The sequence below is a fragment of the Capricornis sumatraensis genome, chromosome X (assembly GCF_032405125.1).
Source record: "Capricornis sumatraensis isolate serow.1 chromosome X, serow.2, whole genome shotgun sequence".
In the NCBI taxonomy this organism is placed as follows: domain Eukaryota; kingdom Metazoa; phylum Chordata; class Mammalia; order Artiodactyla; family Bovidae; genus Capricornis; species Capricornis sumatraensis.
This window is the reverse complement of record NC_091092.1, coordinates 55139031-55161368: the sequence shown is the minus strand read 5'-3', so window position 1 is coordinate 55161368 and position 22338 is coordinate 55139031.

The following is a 22338-nucleotide window of genomic DNA, read 5'->3' as shown; positions in this document are numbered from 1 at the left end:
AATATGTAAAGATGAAGTTCTCATTAAATGACATTTTTCTACATCAATATGTTGTATTTAGGGACACTAAATTTATTGTTTCTTCAAATGAATACATGATTACCCAAAATCTGCTGCTGCTGCTGCTGCTTAGTCGCTTCAGTTGTGTCCAACTCTTTGTGACTCTATGGACTGCAGCCCACCAAGCTCCTCTGTCCATGGGGTTCTCCAGGCAAGAGTACTGGAGTAGGTTGCCATGCCCTCCTCCAGGGGATCTTCCCAACCCAGGGTTCGAACCTGGGTCTCCTGCATTGCAGGCAGATTCTTTACTGTCTGAGCCACAGTGAGACACCCCAAATCTAGTTCTTTGTTATAAAGTAAAAATTAATGATTGGGACCCAGATGATGGTTTGCTATGCCACAAAGGAAGGGAGGGAGGGAGGGAAGGAATTGGAATCTAAAACTACCAAATTATACTACTACTGAATTTAATAATAAATATTGAACTTTAGCAAAAATCATCTACCACATCACAATAGAGATCATCAACTTTTTCTCTCTTGAAAGTTCTATAAAGACACTCAAGAAAGGATGGAACACTAGGCTGTTGGCAGGTCTACTGCCAAAATCCTGAGGTAATGTCTACCAACTGCAACTGCCAAGTCTTTTGACACTGGACAGGACAATATAGTCCATGGTCCAGCCTGTGCTACACAAATAGATTCAGAAATGCCTTCCTGTTGTCCCCACTGGTTCAGCTATGCTAACAAAAAAACTGGTCATTGTCCCTCTACTCCATGGGACAAATTTCTATATAGCCAAAATGCTGTTCTCCACTCATCCCATTCATACAGCTCCTCTATATTCAGTTAGTGAATGCAATTCCCAGAAAACACCTGGATAGGAAGTGTGTTGGTGGGTCAGGTGACAAATGCAAGGGTACGTTGCATCCTGGGAGGATTAGGCTCCACTAGTACATTGCTCTAGGTCAGTGTTTTTCAAATTATGGGCTGGGACCTGTTACTGAGATGTGAAATTTGTTTGGCTGTCATGTCCTCTTTAAACAAAATAAAATTAGAGAAGGAAGCAGTGTATATCTCACATAGTAAAAGTAAGTACTGTCATATAGAACTTGCGTTTCAGAGATTGTGTTTGTGTTCTAGATGACAGTGTAAAAGTGTCCTTCATATGAGCCCTGCTTTTGTCAACTAATACATTAGCACTTAGTCTAGTGTTGTTTTGTCTGAAAATTTGGTGACCATTTCTGTGTTGTATACTGAGAGTATGGTAGGATGATTACAAGGATGGCATCTGGAGCCCAGCCACCATGTTGCTAGCCTTGCAACCTTGGGCTCTTTGTTTCGCCTTTCAGTACTTCTGTTGCCTCACCGGTGAAGGGATGGTAACCATAGTGCTTACTCATACAGCTGCTGTAAGAATTTAATGCATGGATACATGTAAAGCAATCAGAACTGTGCTTGGCTTGCACTAGGTTCTATTTAAGTATTCATATTATTAGTATAAGCACGATTGTTTAACCCAAGTCAAGGCCAGACTCGTGTATGATGGTGTAGCCAGGTGCGGAGCTTCAGGGAACGCCACTTAAAGATCTCCCTCTACTTTTACATTGGCCCAGTAACCACCAACATGGGATGTAGCGGCTCCACCAGCCAGAAACCCACTTTAATGTGCTTCCAGCCAGCATTCATTTCTCCATCTTCAAGATGCCATAAGAGACCCCAGCACCCTGTTCTCTTTACAGTAAAGTCCAAGGCTCCCACCGTGACTGGACAAATTGACATGCCCCCTACTTCCCATCACCTGCCATCCCCCTCCTCCTCCCCCTTCACTCTCCTCCTGGCTCAGTCAGCTCCAGGCATGCTGGCCTTCTTGCCAGTTCTGAAATGCCCACCTTTACAGTTCAGGATCTTTGCACTTGCTTGTCCCTCTGGTCTGGATGCTCTACCCAGACACACACATGGCTTGCTCTCACCCTTCCTTCAGGTCTCTGCTCACAGGCACTTTATTAGGGGGGCCTTACCTGGTCACCCCATAATAAATAATATCCCCTGCTCCATCCCCAGGCTCCTGTGGTCCCTCTAGCCCACAGCACTTAACATCAGCAGACATACAATTTGGTTGTTTGGTTTTCTCTCTTCCCCTCTAGAATGTCAGCTCCAAGAAACTTGGATTTTGGACTGTATTGTCAACTGATGTACAACAAATACCTAGAAGAGTGTGTGGCACAGACTAGCAGATAGTAGTGATTTAATAAATATTTGCTGAATGAATAAATATCAAACACTGTGCAGAAAACTTAATATATTAAATATTACATCTATAGCATTCTGCTGACCGAAGGGTCCAGTAATAGCCTTGTAAACTCTTTTTAAAGCCATTAAGTTTAGTTTAGCATGACTTGCTCTCAGTGCCCATAGAATTTTATAGATAATAAAACAATTCTTTGCCGTTTTGTGCAACAAAGTACACGAAGCCCTATTAAACACAACTCTGCTGCATTTGTAGATTTCATGGCAGTCTTTGACTTTGTCACCAGAAATCAGCTCCAGCCTGACGGCCTTGCCGCATCATTGGTAGGCATCTCTTAGTTCTCCTTTAGCAGGTTCTCGCTGGCACCCCTGATAAAATAATGGCAGGAATTTCCAGTTCTTTGACCAAGGGTTGAAGCAAGGGCATATCATAATTCAGCTTCTATTCATCCTTCACCTTAATGACATGCTTAATCTTGAAATCAGATTACAGGGTATTTCATTACCTCCATACAATTTCTAAATCGCTGTTGTGTGTAAGATATGAAATTTAAGTTTTAGGTCTGCTTTTATTCAGTTTATTTACTGCAGTAGCTGTTCCTTGTGCCTTTTCTCTGCTATTTATATTTTCTGTCTCTTTAAAAAAATGAGTATCCCCAGTCCTGGGCTGGCCTGCCAAGGTAGCAGTGAAGAGCATTCCAACTTGTTGCTTGGACACGGGATCCTAAAAAAGCACTGAGTGGATGCTACTAATCATCCTTGTTTGCAACTTTAATGTGTAAATCAAAATACAGACTAAGCAGCTGTGAAACTTTTTACATCTTAACAAATATTTTATAAAACAGCCAGCATTATTTATTCTATAAGATCCAGGGTAATCATCTAATGACAAATTGTCAAAACTATGATACCTTGCTCAGTATTTTTCCTCCCTCAACTCTATCTAGAATCTCTACCCTCATGTTTGCTAATGTTTTATAACAGCTTATAGTCTTTACAATTCCCAATTTTTTCCTAATTTTTATGTAATTTTTGTCTTGTGTAAAATGAGTAGTAGTGTAAATATATCTAAACATATTCACTTAGGAATATGTTATATATATATATCAGTTCAGTTCAGTCGCTCAGTCATGTCCGACTCTTTGCGACCCCATGAATCGCAGCACGCCAGGCCTCTCCAGGTGGTATGATTTACTTAAACAATCATCATTAAATATTAACTATCCAAAAAGAAAATTGATGATTGGGAGGGGGCAAACCAGCAATTTGATGAGCTCTATATTATCAGTCAATTGATTGGTGCTGGGTATTTAAATAGCAGCTAGGTATTTATTTTAACTATGCACTTTCTGGGAAATGACATACTAAGACATTAAAGGCCACAGTCACTAAAGCTGGAGGAGACAGACAGAAACTCTCTTGCATCAAAGGGGGGCCACTTAATCGATCTTTCTCTAAAACACTTCCATGGTAATATTTAGTGACCCAAATTCTATCTGAACAAAGGAATGGGACTGGGACAATCAACAGAGAGCAAACCTGGCAACATTACAAAACGGTTCCTAAAAACACTTGTGTTTACCAACACCACCACCTCTCATTACCTCAGAAGCACTAATTCAGTCTTTTTGGATTTTTATCAGGCTCTGTATTCATGGGACCATAATAAAATCTAGCCATTTTCCCTTGAGAACTAAGTCTTAAATTTATGTTGGTTTCAGTTTCACAATAGGAAGAACAAATTTTATGAATAATTTGTGTGTTGTGTCAATTCTATTCTATTATCTTTGATTTAAGGGTCAGGGTAGGCATTAGCCTATTAGTTAAATCGATTTATTGAATCTCTACAATGTACGATGCCGTGACCCAGACAATGGGAATACCAAGTGAATACAACACAGTCCCCATCCTCAAAGAGATCACAATCAGTTGGAGTGGAAAGAGGTGGAGAAATAAACACGTATGCTATTTTAATTAGTCTTCAGCATAATCATTACTAAAAGAAAGTTTGAGCAATATGCTTTGGGGATCCCAATGAGGATCTTGATGAATTAATCCTGGGCAGAGAAGGACAAAAAGGTACTCAGGGGAGAGGGAGCAGTGGGAACAAACTGATAGGTATATGAGCCAATGGAGCAGAGTGTAAAAGGCAAATGGTGAGGGACAGGACAAAAAGTTGTCTGGGTCCAGATCTCCAAGGATCATTAGTGCCATGCAAAGGAGTGGGGACTTTACTGTAGAGATCAAGAGGAGACACTGAAGGACTTAAATGGGAATTGCCTAACATCATGTCTGACGGTAACAGAATATACATGTTTGGGGGCAGGGAGGCTGTTAAAAGAAGTTTACAAGACCCTGGTCACATATTAGAAAGAGGAAGTTTTTTAAAACATGCCTATGTGCCAACCCATGTCAGAGCATTTGCAGCTAGTATCTGGAGGTGATCTCAGACAACGGGATGGTTTCAAAGTTCCCCCAGATGGTTCCAATGAACAGCCAGAAATGTGATCTCCAGGGACTCCACCAATCAATGAGGAGATGTGCCTGTATTAAAACAACGATAATGGAGATGAAGAAAAAAGGAAAGAGGAGACCAATGAAAGAGACATTGCTAATGTAGAATTGAAAAGGCTCTGGTTGAATGGATATGAGAGTTAAGAGAGATTCAAGAGAAGAGTGAGATGATGGTTAGGTGATGGTGTCTCTCATTGCCCATGGAGAGCCCCAAAAGAGGAAGAGGTTTTGAGAAGGATGATCATGAGCTGGGGCTCAAGCATACAGAATGTGAGGCCCTCAGAGGACATGGAAGAGGGTGTCCATTAAAAAACTGCAGGTAGAGAAATGGAGTTGAGGTAAGAAGTGGAAGCACAAAGAGATCTTTGATCACATACCCCATTTGATGGACTTGCAGACAGAATGCACATTGACTCAGTACTCCTTATGTGCCCAGAACTATTAGCATGCCACATTTCATTTCCCAGGGCTTCCCTAATATCTCAGTTGGTAAAGAACCCACCTGCAATGCAGGAGACCCCAGTTCAACTCCTGGGTCAGGAAGATCTACTGGAGAAGGGATAGGCTACCCATTCTAGTATTCTTGGAATTCCCTGGTGACTCAGCTGGTAAAGAATCTGCCTGCAATGCAGGAGACCAGGGTTCGATCCCTGGGTTGGGAAGATCCCCTGGAGAAGGGAAGGGCTACCCATTCCAGGATTCTGGCCTGGAGAATTCCATGGACTTTATAGTCCATGGGGTCACAAAGAGTCAGACATGACTGAGCAACTTTCACTTATCATTTCCCAGGTAACTGTGGAATAATGAAATTACTTGGGAAAGCTTACCTTTCAGAGACAAATCTTCATAAGCACAAATCTTTATGTTGGCTGTTCATTAGGGTCACTGGCAGGACTTTTTAAAACCTTGATGCCCAGGCCACATGCCAGACCAGTTAAGTCAGAATCACAGGTAGTGGAACGCAGGCAATAGTAGTTTCTAAAACTCCCCAGGGGCTTCAGATGAGTAGTCAAGGTGGAGGACCACTGTATTAAAGAACTCTATTGCTGAAATACCCTCACTTCTTTGATCAAAGGCAGTGCCAACCAGAATCCCCCTAGCCTGGGTAACCCACACATATGTGTGAAGCCCTGCTTATACACAAAAAGATCCGTTTCTGGAAATAACTGAAAAGTTTGGTGGCTAATTTTAACCACTCTTTATATTTTGCAGACATACATTTCAAGCATCTATGTGTATTGAATTCTTCAAAGACTGAAGCCTGAGCTATTATAGACCCTATTTAAAATCTAGAGAGGATGATTCCTTTTCTGAAAACAATGCTAAAATGTTTCCAGCTCTTACACTCAGAGATTGACTGTAACTTAATTCTGCTTCGATCTAATTTCTTTTTAAAAATCCTATCGTATGTACCCTTGACTCTATATGTCTTGCAATGGCCTTTGGCCAAAAGCAATAAAATTCTGACCTGAAGATATATAATAAGAAGTGCTCTGTTGTTCTTTCCATAGCACCCTAATAAAAACCACAGCTCTATGAGAAAAAGTCTTTGCACTCTTTTTATGACGCCAAGTCAGTGGCATTTCCCCAGGTTGATGGTAAGAGTGCTAAAAACATAGAAAAAGCAAGCAGTGACACAGAATTCTCCTCTCTGCATTTTTCCTAGAACTGGATTGTGCCTAGGTCCTGCTAAAGGGAGGGATCTTTAACCACTCTTTAATAAGTCTTGGGACTTCCCTGGCAGTCCAGTGGTTAGGACTCCCAGCTACCAGTGCAGGGGACATGGGTTCAGTCCCTGGTCAGGGAACAAAGATCCCACATGAAGCGTGGCCAGAAAAAAAAAGTCTTCCCCAAGCTACTCACCCAATCAATAGCCAGTAAGCCAGTAATGTGGGACCCCAGGGGAACCTAAGACATGTAGGATTAATACTGGCTAAGCCTTCTAGTAAGACGGATAGACCTGAAATGGCCTTTTGAGATCAATCTCACCCTATCCTTATACGCATGTCCAAGTGAGGTCCAGAGAGGGGCAAGACCTTGTACAGAGTACCACAGGATCAGAACCCAGTCCTCCTAAGGCTTTACCTCTCTTCTTTCTATTTGGATTGAAGTGGATCCCAGACATCCAGAAAGACAGCAGGACCTAGCTCTAGAGAGGAATTCACCCTAGTGATGATGATCACAATGATGACAGCCACTACTGAATCTGAAGCACATGATTCTGGGCAGGACCCCAAGCTCCTAGTTGTGATTCTAGGGCTCTCCCTCTAAAGCCAGAGTCACCTCACCTCCACTGAACAGAAACTCAGGCCTCAACATGTGAAGTGACCTGCTTTCCACATGGCTGAAAGCTGACACTCAGGCTCAGTTTGCTGTCCTCATGATCCGAAGGCCTGGAGACACCAGCAGAGCAGAATGAGATGGGGATTCTGTCACACATGAGCTGTGTGACCTTGGTGAATCACCACCTCTTAGAGCTTCAGCTTCCCTATCCAGAAAATGGGGAGAATCACAGCATATGCTCCAAAAAGCTGGAGGATCACACCAGAACGGTGCTTCCCCACTGGGGGCACCTTGGCTCTGCCCACTAGAGGACAAAGTCTGGAGATGTTTTCGGTTGTCAGGACTGGGCAGGGACTGCTATGGGCATCTAGTGGGTGCAGATCATTGATCCTCTCAATATCCTACAAGGCACTTGACAGTTTCTCACAACAAATGTCATCTAGCCCCAGATATCAACAGGGCACAGCACAGCTACTGAACATGTCAGTGTTCAGTAAAGGACGGCCCTTTTCCCTTTCCCTTGGTGCCTGTAGGCAAGCTCTTGGTGTCCAGAGGACTTGCTTACAGAAACCAAACTCTCGGCTTGGTCTGCAGAAATTTCTTTTCTCCACCCACATGAGCGAATGTTCAACTGAGATCCCCAAGCAAGGATTGTAAACTACACCAATCAAACATATGTCCTAAAAAGCCATTTTGCTCCAAACAGAAACCAATTTCTGCAGAAAAAAACACCTCTACTAGTTTGCAGTTGGGCAGTTTCCCTGCCTTGTCACCCAATTCCTCTCTGAGACACATAGCTATGGCGTTTACTCCAAAATTAGGCACCAGGCTCTGAAAACTTGACTCTGAAAGAAAACAGGATCCAGAGACTGGTGGGCGATCAGCTGGGGAAATCCACTTTTTTCCCCCAATTTTATTTATTTATTTATGGCAGGTCACCTATTGTGGCTCAGACAGTAAAGAATCTGCCTGCAATGCAGGAGAACTGGGTTTGATCCCTGGGCTGGGAAGATCCCCTGGAGAAGGTAATGGCAACCCACTCCAGTATTCTTGTCTGAGAAATCCCATGGATAGAAGAGTCTGGTGGGCTACAGTACATGGGATCACAAAGAGGTGAACACGACTGAGCAACTGACACTCACAAGTTTAGTTGCTCCGTGGCACATGGGATATTCCCGGATCAGGGATTAAACCCATGTCTCCTCCATTCTTTACCAATGAGCCACTAGGGAAGGATTTCCCCAAGGGGGAAATCCTTGAAATTAAATGCACCTGAAGACAACTCTACCAAGTTTCTCCATGTGAAGTTTTGGCCTAACTACCTCAGATTAAGGGGCTTCCCAGGTGGCTCAGTGGTAAAGAATCTGACAGCAATGCAGGAGTCACAAGTTCAATCCCTGGGTCAGGAAGATCTCCTGGATAAGGAAGGGGCAACCCACTCCAGTAATCTTGCATGGGATAATCCCATGGACAGAGGATCCTGGTGGACTCTATAGTCCATGGGGTCACGAAGAGTCAGACACAACTTAGCAGCTAAACAACAACCTCAGAATAAACACTGAGATTTTAGACACTAGAACTTGTGTCAACTTGTCTTAAGCCACCAGTATCAATTTTTTTAGTCATGTCTTCAAGGTGTGTGTCTGTGTGCCTGTGTGTGTGTTTGCCAAAAGCAACAGGTCTTAACACATTTAGTATGAAGCCTATTGTTTAGAACTGGCTCGTCTTCACTTTCCACAACAGTAGGGAATTCTTCCAGGTATGTGGGAGGCAGGCTGCTTGGAGCCATTATAATGCTTATTCCCGGCATGATCTCCTTCATTAAATAATCTTTTAATGCAACATTAATAGTAATTACAAGATTATAGTTCAAAATATTTGATAACAGCCCACTATGGAGCTGAAATGTTACTGTTCTTTTCCCTAAAGAAGTCAGTAGGAAGCGGGCCTCCTGCACAGCACTGCCAATACAGTACCCAGATACTGAATGAGGTGAAGGCTTTGTTATTCCTCCTGAACAAACAGACTGCTTCAGCTCTTGAAAAGGTAATATATGAATGGGGCAATACCCAAAGCAGTGTAGCTGTTTTTGGAAAATACACACACACACACACACACACACACACACACACACACGACACAGCCATGAACACATACACATGGAGATAAGTAATTATTTCTTCTTTCCATACCCTTATGCCCACAATCCCTAACTTAAACTTTTTCATGGAAAAGTAAATCAATTCATCGTACCTTTTAAAAATATTTTATTTATTTGGCTACACCGTGTCGGGTCTTAGTTGTGACACACAGATCTTCCATCTTCCTTGCAGTGTCTGAGATCTTTAGTTGTGCCATGCAGGAACTTAGTTGTGGTATGTGGGATCTAGTTCCCTGACCAGGGATCAGACCCGGGCCTCCTGCATTGGGAACACAGAATCTTACCCACTGGACTACCAGGGAAACCCCCATTGTACTTTCAAATGTCTTAAAGCATCCTCTCTCTTACCATCACACTCTCTCAACAGGACCATTTTCTCATTCAAGATGCTATTTTTGAGGAAATGAACAGAACTCAGGGTTCATCTATTGTGCAGCAGTCCTTCTTTCTTAGTGATGTGTGTAAATGTGAGAAAAATCGAGTTTAACAGTTGCCTATTTAACTTTGCTGAACATGAACTGGACGGCGGAAGAACCTTGCAACAGAGCCCTGTACCTGATTTATCCTCCCCTCGCTCTGCTTCACTGATGGCCCCGAGCTGCACCCATGGCTTGCCACCTGGTGAAGTTGCCAGCTGCTGGTGTGGCCACGGCCAGGTGCACCCTCCACCATGGAATCTTTCTATCTCATTTTAATGTCCATTTCTGGAAGGACAACAGTACATCCTCTTGTCTCCTTCCAGCCCATGCTTGCCCAGAGACATGTTCTTAGACCAGGTCTCCCCGGGATCCTGGATCATCACTGGAGGATTCTGAAAATGAATCTTTCCCCAGGTATCGGATGGATGGGACTCATTGATCTTGCCCACATGAAGCGAGGTGTCAGGGAGGCACAGAACCCAGCACTCAACAACAGTTCAACCCTCTGAAATGTGACAGGGAGGTCCCTATTCAGGAACAATTGGCTCTGGCAGAGCTGAGTGGGGAAACCAATCACTGTGCCAACCTTCGTTTTACTGTTTCAATGGACATGAACTTGGGCAAACTCCGGGAGATAGAGAAGGACAGGGAAGCCTGGCGTGCTGCAGTCCATAGGGTCACAAAGAATCAGACATGACTGAGCGTCTGAACAACACCACCACTCCATCAGCTGCTATATTTTTGGAGAGATCTACATCTACCAAGGGATGGCCAAGTGAACAATCTGAACTCTGCTTGTGATCTATCCTGGTGTCCCTATTAGAGGGTAAAACCTTCATTTCACCCTGTCAACACGAGCCACATGGCTGCTGAAGGACGCCTGAACTCTGTCACTGGGTCCTATTTCCCAGATGCACTGCCATGAACAAATCTGAACTCCATCCAGGTGTAAATTAATCAACTTCATACTCTCTCCATATCTTAAGATTTCTTACAGATGAAGATAAAATTTCCCAAATGAGGGCTCATTATACTGAGGTGTCCAAATCTCACAAACAAAAGCCATCAATACTGGGCTTTATTCATTTTATTGAACTGTGTTCAAAGAAACAGGATATTTATGGGGCCCTTTAATCTATTTCATTCTCCTCTATGTTCATAGGTTGATCTCTATGTAATATCAGGTTGTAGTAAAGAGGTATCTTAGACATAACAATGGATCCAAGAAGGATGGCAGCCCCCTAAGTGACTCGAGACATAAATTCCAAGATAACTGTAATACTATGGCTGAAGTGTTTGTGTGTGTGTGTATCATTGACTCCCAGTAGACTCAGATGTACATAAGTTGCCATAATTCTCTATAGTTTATCAAAACTTTCCCATTATTCTAACCATCCCACATTCCTGGATATTCTAACAAATTTCTCTGCAGTTGCATAAACTCAGTCTGATCCAGTCTCTTCAGATGCTCTGTTTTGTTTTTCGCCATGCCACACAATACGTGGGATCTTAGTTCCCTAACCAGGGATCGAACTCTCGACCCCTGCATTGAAAGAATGGAGTCTTAACCACTGGACTGCCGGGGAAGTCTGATGTTAATTGTCTCTTTTTAACTCAGTCTCTCTTAGATCTTCCAGATTCTTTCCTACTTGCCTTCTCTTAAAGATGGTGTGTAAGAGGGCTGAGGGTTATATGCATATTTGTTTCCTATTCTGTGTAACAAAATACCACAACCTCAGTGGCTTAAAATAACACACATTCATTATCTGACTGTCTCTGTGAGTTAGAGGTCTGGGTACTTCCTAACTAGATCCTCTGCTCAGTATCTCACAAGTCTACAATTAAGCTGTGCCTTAAGCTGCAGCTGAGGTTTCTCATCTCTAGGCTCAACTGGGGAAGGATCGGCTTCCAAGATCACTCGGATTATCGCCAGAATTTATTTCTCTCTGGCAGGACAATTGATGACAGCTTGCTTCTTCAAAGTCAGCAACAGGGCTAAGAGACTAGAGACAGTTTGCAAGATGAAGTCTTACATAATGTAGCATTATCACAGCCATGACATCACTTCATTGTTGACATTATGATGGGAGTGGCTTCCCATCATCATTCTGTTGGTTAGAAGCAAATCACAAGCCCCCACCCCCACCACACTCAGGTGGTGAACCAGCAGCTGGGACACAAGGGGACCATCTTAGAGCCTCTGCCATATTCATGACAGCAGTAGCAAAGAAAGAGTCTGGGGTCCATACAGTGTCCCCCAGATCCTAGTGAGTATCTCTAGCAGAGAACTGGGCTCTGCTCCTTGGCCTGATGACATCTGCTCATGTAGAGTGAGCTCCATCTGACGGTTTGGGGCAACTAGCTCACATCCATAGTCATTTTCCTCCAAACTGGGTTCCTCATTCATAGAGTCAGTTCTGTTCTAACTCCAGGCATCCTCGGCCCGACCTCACTCCCTAGCTCGGATATAGCAATCTTCAGCTTCCGCAGTCAGCCCATGGGGATTCTGGTCTGACTGCCTTCCTTGGCTAGTGCTGCACTGTTCCTCCCAAAGCACTGTTCCTCAGCATGTTGGCTGTGGCCCTGGGGAGCCCTTCCACCAGACCTGAGGCCTCCTGAAACTACGACAAGAATACCTTGACCCTCTACCTCCTGAGGTTTCCAGACTTCTCCATACCAACTCAGAGACTTCTAGATACCCACCTTACTGTAACCTGCATTCCCAGAGAATGGGAAAACAAAGAGCCACCACATCGAACTCCTTCCTCGCCTCCCCTCTCCTTTCCCCACCAGGACCAGAAGGAAAAGGTTTTCTACTTCTTTTCTCATATCCTGAGTTCTATTTTGAGACTATAGTAAACATCCATGATCCAGTCAGCTGTGACCAGTTTGTCATATGTTGAATGAGAGCTAAAGTGATTTAGGAAATCATTTTCTCTCTCAACAGAGCAGGGCTTTCAAAACAATGCTTTTTCTCTGGTTTTAAAATAGTCAATTTTGAGACTTAAAGCTGATCAACAACCTCTTTGCTTTGGGCAGGTTGGGCCCTCTCCCCTGAGGCAATAAACCTCATGACTGACTCAGTCTTGGAAGTAGAAATTTGAAAGAGGAATGATTTAAGGGAAAAATAAAAAATGTATTCACAGAAATACATGTATATATACATACACACATGCATGCACACACAATCCAAAATGTTAAATATTAATAGATAAATGAGGTTGATAGAGTAATCCTTTCGAAACTGATTTTAAAATGAAGTGCTAGAACCCCATTGTGTTGAAATGCTCTAGAACAGAGCTCATCCAACTAGTGGTTACACTGCCCCTATTTTGATCCCTCCAGTCTTCACAGCGCTGGGTTGAGACCTGAGCCAGTCAGGCCCCTAGACCTGTCTTTTCCGATCATGTGCAGCCTCTTCTGGTTACCCAAGAAGGCTGAAAATACATTATTGCAGTCTAGTTGTTCCATGGTGTGAAAAGGTTGAGGAAGCACTATCTAGAATGCCATTGCTAGGACAGACCCCTACAACAGCTGAATATTAAGTGGTAATATCCATTTGTTCTTTTACAATTTGTTTTGTGAGAACAGGCTTTAATCATATATATCCTGCTTCTAGGTTTGATTTCCAGTTGTGAGTGGTAGGCTGCACTCCACCATTTGCATTTTCTCTTGGTTTTCTTAGTTGGTGATTAGTGGCAGTAACAGTGTGTGGAAATGATTTTTCCTTTATACAAAACTAAGTAGACCATATAATAACATCACCCATGATGCTGGCCTCATGACCAGTGTAAGTGAAAATGTTAGTCGCTCAATCATGTCCAACTCTTTGCAACCCTATGGACTGTAGCCCACCAGGCTCTTCTGTCCATGGGATACTCCAGACAAGAATACTCGAGTGTGTAGCCATTCCCTTCACCAGATCTTCCCAACCTAAGGACTGAACCTGGGTCTCCCACATTGCAGGCAGATTCTTTACCGTCTGAGCCACCAGAAAAGCCACCAGGGAAGCATCACTACTGGGTTCTTTCCAAACACAGTAATGTGAGCTGAAGATCCAGGCTGCCTAGGATGGGCTGGGAGTGGTACCACTGGGGGTCATGGGAGGGCACTACTGGATCTTGTTGCCTGTCATAGGAACCCCTTCTCTTCGACCTCCACCTTCAACGCTTTTGCTCTGTTTTCTGTCTCCCCGACTACTTCCAGCCTTACAGTGGTGCTGCTGAGTCCCAGTCTAGCCAAGCAGGCCTATGGGGAAGTACCACCATTGTGTCAGCAGCTGGCATGAACACTTCTGCAGAGCCAAGACAATGACTCATGGTTGTGATAATAGAACCTTATGAGTCTAGTCTTTGACAGGATGTGGTGCACTCTGCAAACACTCCCACGTGGGCCTTCTGAGTCTGGAGCCAGGATGTTCAGCAAAGGGTAGCATTTAAGGGGAAATCCATTTATTGACTCTGTGTGTACAATAATGAATGAAAAAATACCTCCTCCCCTCAACATCCACATGTGTGCGTACACACACACGCATGATAGGATTTGGGGCTGAAACATGAAGCAGTTGTGCTCATTTTAAAGGAAGTTTTACCAAAAAGAGTACAAACATCCTGGAGCATGGGGAGTCTCATAACTTGACTCGTCTCTAATATCCATACCCCCCTCCGCATGTTCACCATGGCATGGAGCTTAATGCTGCCTAAAAATCACTTCAGAATCTCACACCCCCTAAATATAATGAAAAACAGGATAGGGCTTTCATGAAAGGAAAAAAAAATCCAAATCAAAGCAATCCAGCTGCCCAGATCCCAGGGAGCTCATAATGATAGTCATTCCTACAGGAAGCAGTAGACGGAAATCTTTTTAAAATGATAATTTATTTGCTATATACATATCATTGAGGATGAGGAATTCTTTCTGCATGAAAACCCAGCAAGTGGCACCTCATTAAACAGGACCTAGACTTAATCTAACTTGGAACAGATAAAACAGAAAGGATTCATATGAAGCTCTCCAGCCTGGGGGCTTAATCTCAGAGCTACAGAGTATAATGAATGAATTAAGTAGGGCAAGTGATTAACAACAAAGAAGTGATCATGTATTATTTTTTAAGCTGAAATATTATTGAATTTAGAGTAACATAGTCATTGTTTACAGACAGGGTCAGGCTGTGATTTTTCTGAAAGAGACAAAAGGAGAGAGAGAGGACAGTGGATGGAAGCTGACTCTAAAAAGAAAACATGAGTAATTTCCAATCTTTTAGAGTACAGCACCTTATCTTGTTGTTATTTTATTTGATGCCCCACTTATCCCCTCTCTCAAAAAATGCTGTGTGGTTATTTAAGAAGCACAGCCATTGAAAATTCATTCTGTAGCATGAACAGGGTAAAAAAAGTCACTGGGTTCCACAAGTTAATTGGAGACAGTTGGGGATATCAGCCAATGAAAGATGGAAATGCCTCTGCTAATCTTGAGATACAGCCATGACACTGAGAAAACAGTGAAGGGAGCCATCTTAAAAAGTAAAAAATAAAAACAGCAAACCAATGCAAGTTATTTTGGTGACTGTATGAGGCCAATCATCTCAATAGGAGAAAAAGAACAGTCAATTTGTACATGGAACTTTGGTTGTTTGCACGTCAAATAGCTAGTTCATTTATTTTTTCACCATTCTTGCTTTTTGTTTTTTATAACTAAAAGGACATATATGATCATCAAAACTTATTTCTTCTCATTTGGGGCCCCAGTAACTGGATATGTAATACATATTTTTTGACTTCATGGTTGGGTAGACAAAGGAATAGGTAAATGAATGAAGGAAGAACTATGACTTCCACATGAGTAGAAGTGGTTGCTTTGTTGAGTTGAGTCACAACTATTTCAGTATGTCTTAAATTTTCCCACTAAAGTGCCCTAGCTACAGAAGGGTCTAACTGTATTTTCCTGTGATGACACCAGCAACAGGCATGAACTATTTTGAAGTATCCTATTTTGACCTAAGCTTCCATACAAATTTTGCTTTCACCTATTTAACAAATATTTATTGAAAGCTTCGTGTATGGATGAATTCAGAATATGTCTATGTCTGAGCATTATTCTTTCTACAGACTTGAATTTGAAAATGTTTCATGTCTACTTTACTCACACATGATTCACATAGATGGTTAAGTTGTAAAGTGTCTCAAACCCTTTGCAGAAATGTTCATTGAAATGTTTTCAATGAAAGAGTTTAAATAAATGTTTTAAAAGTAATTACTGGTTAAGTGAACATTTTATCTCTGTCCACAAAAGCCAGCAATGGGGACTGTGTACACAGATTGTACCATCAAGTGTGGAACAAGAAAATGTCTGCCAGATAATCCTATTCATTGACTTGATATGCACAAATTCAGGGCAGTCCCTTACTTTGAGGGGCTAACCGGTACCAAGCAATACTCATGGTGATCAATTTCTCTCTCCTAGGATACTGAATAAAAAGTCAAAGAGTTCGAGAAGAGAGGTGTCCAAAACTCCAGGAGAGAATCACTTCTCATTGTGCTTCAGGCCCACAGGTGGTGGGGGCTTGGCATGTTTGGGCAGAAATATTCTGTAACCAGGCTATTACCTAGTCACCCCAAAGTGACATGCTCCTTCCAGCGAACCTGCTGAGTTAGATTACACATTCTTCCAGAGAAGTGTTCCTGCTTTCGGTTATGTCCCCAGTGCACCTAATCCTGGGTTCTGACACAGTCTTGACTCCATGAGTCCTACTGTTTATTGCCAAAAAGATGCAGGAAGCAGTTTGAAGAGCTGCATCCCTGAGGGAGGTGGAAAAAGCACTGATTTATTCTGCTGTACTTTCTATTCTGGGTAATTCAAGTCAGCTAATGTTTACCACCGACTCAGTATGTGCCAAGCTGTTCTAGGCACTATAGCGCCTCTTCTCAAGTTTTAATAAGATTCACCCAGAGATTCTCTAAAAGCAGATTCTGTTTCAGTACTTCTGGGGTGAGATCTGGGATTTCACATCCCTAGTGAGTATCCGGGGGAGAGCCAGTGCTCCTGGGCGTTGGACCACACTTTGAGTGAAAGTGAAAGTGTTAGTCACACAGATGTGTCTGACTGTTTAGGACCCCATGGACTATAGCCCACCAGGACCCTCTGTCCATGGGATTTCCCAGGCAATAATACTTGAGTGGGTTGCCATTTCCTTCTCCAGAGGATCTTCCCAACCCAGAAATCAAACTTTGGTCTCCCACATTGTAGGCAGATTCTTTACCATCTGAGCCACCAGGGAAGCCCCAAATAAGAAGATATTGGGTTGGCCAAAAAGTTGTTTGGTGTTCTCCATAAGATCGTATGGAAAAAACCCAAGCAAACTTTTTGGCCAACACAACAAATACAAAGCATTCCTTACCTTGTGCTTCCCTGGTGTCTCAGTGGTAAAGAGTCCTTCTGCCAATCCCTGGGTTGGGAAGAACCCCTGGAGAAGGAAATGGCAACTCACACTAGTATTCTTGTTTGGGAAATCCCCTGAACAGAGGAGCCTGGTGGACTAGAGTCCATGGGGTCTCAAAGAGTTGGACACGACTTAACGACTGAGCATGGACACTTTCCTTACCTTCAAGGGATGTATAATTTAGTTGGCTGGGATGGGGGAAGCTTAAGCATGAAGACACATAATATGAGGAAGATCATGTTGGGCAGCTCTCACACAAAGATTCTGGAAGATTCAGTTGAGGAATGGGAAAATTGTGATACTGAGTGAGATGACTGAGTGACTGACTGAGAGAGGATGTGAATAGGTATGTGTGTATTGGGAGTTGGGGAGTGAGATAAGCATCACTGTGGGAGGTATATAACATAACCTTGAGGGATGGTTGGAATTCTAACAGGTGAACACATGGGAATAAGTATCAGCCAAGATCACAGCATGAGCAGATACATGAATGCAAGACAGTGTCAGGTGTGTTTAAAGAAGGGCCAATATTCCTGTATGGATGGTGCAGAGAAGTAACTGGAAATATAACAGGATAGGAATCAAGGACCAGGTGGTAAAATGCTTTGAAGACCATGACAAATGGTCTGTACTTATTTTGATAGCTCGCAGGCAGCCCTTGAAGGTTTTATGGCAGGAGAGTGACACTATGAGACCTCTTGTTTAGGAAAATTTGGCAATGGCTACAGAATTAGAGCTGTGGTCCCTGGCCCAGCCTCATCCTCCTCATTCTAGAGCTTGTGAGAACTGAAGGCCTGTTGCAGGCTCACTGACTTAGAAAAGCTGGGGGTCGAGCCAGCCCTCTGTCTGAACAAGCCTTCCAGGGGATTCTGATGCACTTCAAAGTGTGAGAACCATGAGATTAGAGCAACAGATCACATTCAGAGCTGCATGCTAGAATCACAAAATGTAACGAAAAGTTAGTCCAGGGATGATAAGTTCCCTAACTAGAGCCATTTTCTGGGACAGAAAACATTGGCTAGGGTGATTTCCCTGGTGGTCCAGGGGTAAAGAATATGCCTACCAATGTAGGGGACACAGGTTTGATCCCTGGTCCTGGAAGATTCCACAGGCCATGGGGCAAGTAAGCCCATGCACAACAACTACAGAGCCTGTGCTCTAGAGCCCATGCTCTGCAACAAGAGAAGCCACCATAATGAGAAGCCTGAGCACCGCAACTAGAGAGTAGCCCTTGCTCGCCCCAGCTGTAGAAAAGCTCTGACAGCAATAAAGACCTGGTGCAGGCAAAAATAAACAATTGTTTAAAGAAAATACTGGCTATGAAATACGTTGCAGAGGAAGGCCTTTCATATAAGACTGGGCAACCTGCATATAAACAAGGGAGAAATTCAAAGACTGATTTCAAGGATTCAAAGAAGAGAGAGCATGCATGCATGCTAAGTCACATCAGAAGCTCCATTAGAGTGAGGACCATGTTTCATCTTTTCTTACTGTTGTATTATAACCCCTAGATTATCTGATACACAGTAGGTATTCATTAAATATTTGCTTACGTTAATATACATCTGAACATTCTTAAACTGTGAAGTGAGCTATAGCAGAAAGATTCTAGACCTCAAAGTAAGAAAAACCTGAGTTCCACTTCTGGAAGGGACCTTAACTGTCTTATCTGACAACATCTAAAACCCAGTGTAGTACCTAGTACATAACAAATTTATAATAATAATATTGATTAATTAATTTAATTAGAGATAACAGTAGTTTAATAGGTACCAGGGTTGTAGGAAACCTATCTTGGGAGGGAAGAGACCTAAGTGTGTTTGAATATAGAAGGGAAGAAAGGCTGAAAGTGAAAGAGACTTGTGAGAGACATAATAAAACGAGGCTCCAGAGGAGGTAGGAGAGACAAGATCAAGAACACAAGAAGAGGTGTTAACTTGCAAGAAAAAGGCACTATAATTTGAGAGTTGCAAATTAAGAGAAAGGTAGACTTCTGCTTTTGCAACACTGTGAATAAGAGACTCTAAATAGCCCTCTTACTTCAAAACTCCTAAATGCTGGATGAATTATAACAATATATCTTCAAATGCATTGCTGAGCTCACAGGAAAATAATGGAAACCCAAGGCGGTGGAGTAGGGGAAGAACAATGGGAAGGGAAAGAGGGGAGATAGGGGATGAAGAGAGGCAGGGGAAGGCAGGAGGAGTTGGAAATAGGAGGAGGAGAAATCTGAAACCAGAGCAGAGTAGCATGCAAATAGGGCCCAGTGTGACAAGAAACCAGCAACCTAGAATTTTAGGAGCTGGAAATGAGTTTGAATCCTTGGGCTTAGGCAAATGAAAAACTGCACTGAGATCCTTATTTAAACCTGACCCTCCTGAAGGCACACTCTCATCAGTGAAAGGCAGTCCAGAAACAAAACCTGGTAGCCTGCAGAGCAAGCCCACAAAGAAACCCTTCTTCACCTCAGTAACAGATGAACAGAAGTCAATAATAGTAATAGCAGTAGGAGTCTCTACCAGACACCAAGAATTTGTTTCTAGAGACCTGCTTTAGAAGGAATTGAAATTTTAATTTATTCAACCACCATGATTGAGAAACACCAAGCCTTGAAGTTATTTCAGTATAGTAGCACCTTGGTTAACCAGCAAAAGCACATAAATCATCTATGATTGAAGCTTCCTCAACCCAGATCTACAGGAGTCTCACAGACGATTAAGTACAGCTAAACAGAAACACACGATAATAATCACCAACACACAAGGAGCAAGTTACAATGAACAAGACTCAGAAGAAACAAGAAAGAACAAAGTTAAACCTTTAAGGAGTATAAATATTACTATAAGGGAAAATATACAATAATATGAATCTTCAAAAAAAACACAGAAGCAAAAAATGAGAGAAAATAAGACTATCAACAATGAACATGAAGATATGAGAATTAAAAACAGAATTAAAAATAAATACAACCATTCAGATAAAGTCTTAATGGGTGGTTTAAGGAACAGATTAAATATAGCTAAAGATAGAAACGATAAACTAAAACAATGATTGTAAAAATTATCTATACTATAGCACAGAGAAAATATGAAAGAGAAGATAAGAGTTCTGGAATACAGTATAAAAAGGTTTAGCCTAAGTCTACTCTGAGGGGAAAACTAGAAAGAATGGAGGAGAAGCAATGTCTGAAAAATAATGGTTGAGAATTTTCTATAACTAGAAACTCTAATCCACAGAGTCTAGAAGCACAACGACTCCTAAGTAGGAAAAAAAAAGAGAGAGAGAAAAATCTATACCCAGACACATCACAAGACAAAGAGAAATCTTTTAAAGAAACCAGAGAAATACCAACAATGGAAGCCAGAGGAGAGAGTAATAAAAATTTCAACATGCTCAAAAGTGCCTTACCCAGAAAAATATATTACAAGAATGAAGGGGAAATAAAGACATTTAAAAATAAACCAAAACTGAATTTACTACCAGCAGAGAGAGATTCACTAAAGGAAATTCTACAAAAACATATACTTTGAGCAGAAGGGTAGTGATCACAGATGGAAGGTCTGAGCTGCAAGAAGTATTAAAAAAAGAAATAGTAAATGTGTGGGCAAATGTAATGAGCACTGACTGTCACTAGTCATGACATCTAGTAGGCTTAAAAACAAGACAGAAATAAAAGATTTGATCATAGTATAAGTTGGGAGGAGGATGAAAGGAGTAAAAATGTCTGAAGTTCTTTGCACTCTCCAGAGGAAAGGTAGAATTATTCATTGCCATTAGGCTTTATTAAGTTTGATATGCTTATGATAACCTAAATTAATAGAAGTAAAATATATAATTAGCATAGTAAATATAGGGCATATAACTTCTTAACATGTAGATGTGGGAAAACAGAATGGAAATACAAGCATGCACTCTGAAAGGTAGCCATTAATGCAAGGAAAATTAAATAGAAAAGGCAAGACTAAAGTATAAAAACAATAGTTTTTTTTTTTTACTCAAATATGTCATTAATTACATTAAATATAAATGAACTAAATGCTTCGGTTAAAAGATAACAATTGTCTGAATTAAAAAAAAAAAACTAACTACTAGTTACAAGAGACATACCTAAAACATACAATGAGGGGTCTTCCCTGGTGGTCCAGTGGCTAAGGCTCTGGGCTCCTTATGCAGGGGGCCTGGGTTCAATCCCTGGTTGGGGAACTGGCTCCTACATGATGCAATGAAGATCAAAGATCCTGTGTGCTATAACTAACACTGGGCACAAATAAATGAAAATAAACATTTTTATGTTTAAAATGACAGAGAGGGAAAAGCTGCACTGTGCTGCTGCTACCTCAAAGAAAGCTGGAATCATTCATTAACATCAGATAAAATCAACTATTAGGCAAAAATATTACGAAAGAGAATCACTTCAAGCAAGTCAGCAGAAAAGTGGGCAAAATAGATTAACAGGCATTTCACCCAATAATGAACATGAATGGCCAATAAATGTGGGAAAATCCCACCCTCTTTAGTAATACTGCTGCTGCTAAGTCACTTCAGTCGTGTCCGACTCTGTGCGACCCCATAGACGGCAGCCCACCAGGCTCCCCCGCCCCCGGGATTCTCCAAGCAAGAGCACTGGAGTGGGTTGCCATTTCCCTCTCCAATGCATGAAAGTGAAAAGTGAAAGTGAAGTCGCTCAGTTGTGTCCGACCCTCAGCGACCCCATGGACTGCAGCCTTCCAGGCTCCTCCATCCCTGGGATTTTCCAGGCAAGAGTACTGGAGTGGAGTGCCATTGCCTTCTCCGTCTTTAGTAATAAGGGAAACACAAATTAGAACCACAAAGAAGTATAATTTTACAACAGCAGATTTGTAAAACTTTTAAAGTCCAACAAGACTAAGATCTGGTAAGGCTGTGGAGCTGAGAGAAGTTTGTGTGATGCCGGTAGATGTATTAACTGATATTGTTTTTTAAAACCGTTTGGAATTGTCTTGAAAAATTGCTGACAAATGTACCCTAAAACTCATTGTTTTCTCTCCTAGGTGTACACCTAAATAAACTCTTGCACATGAATACAAAGATATATGTTTGAGTATTCACTAGCAGCAAAAAAAGTATGAAACAATCCAAATGGCCATCAAAGGAAGAATGGATAATTAATCATGTTATGCTTATTTTTATGAAATACTATGTGAATGGGAATAGATGAGCTAGAACTACATGGATGAACTGCACAAACATAATGTTGAGAAAAGCAACTTGCAGAAGAAAAAACAGGCAGTATGA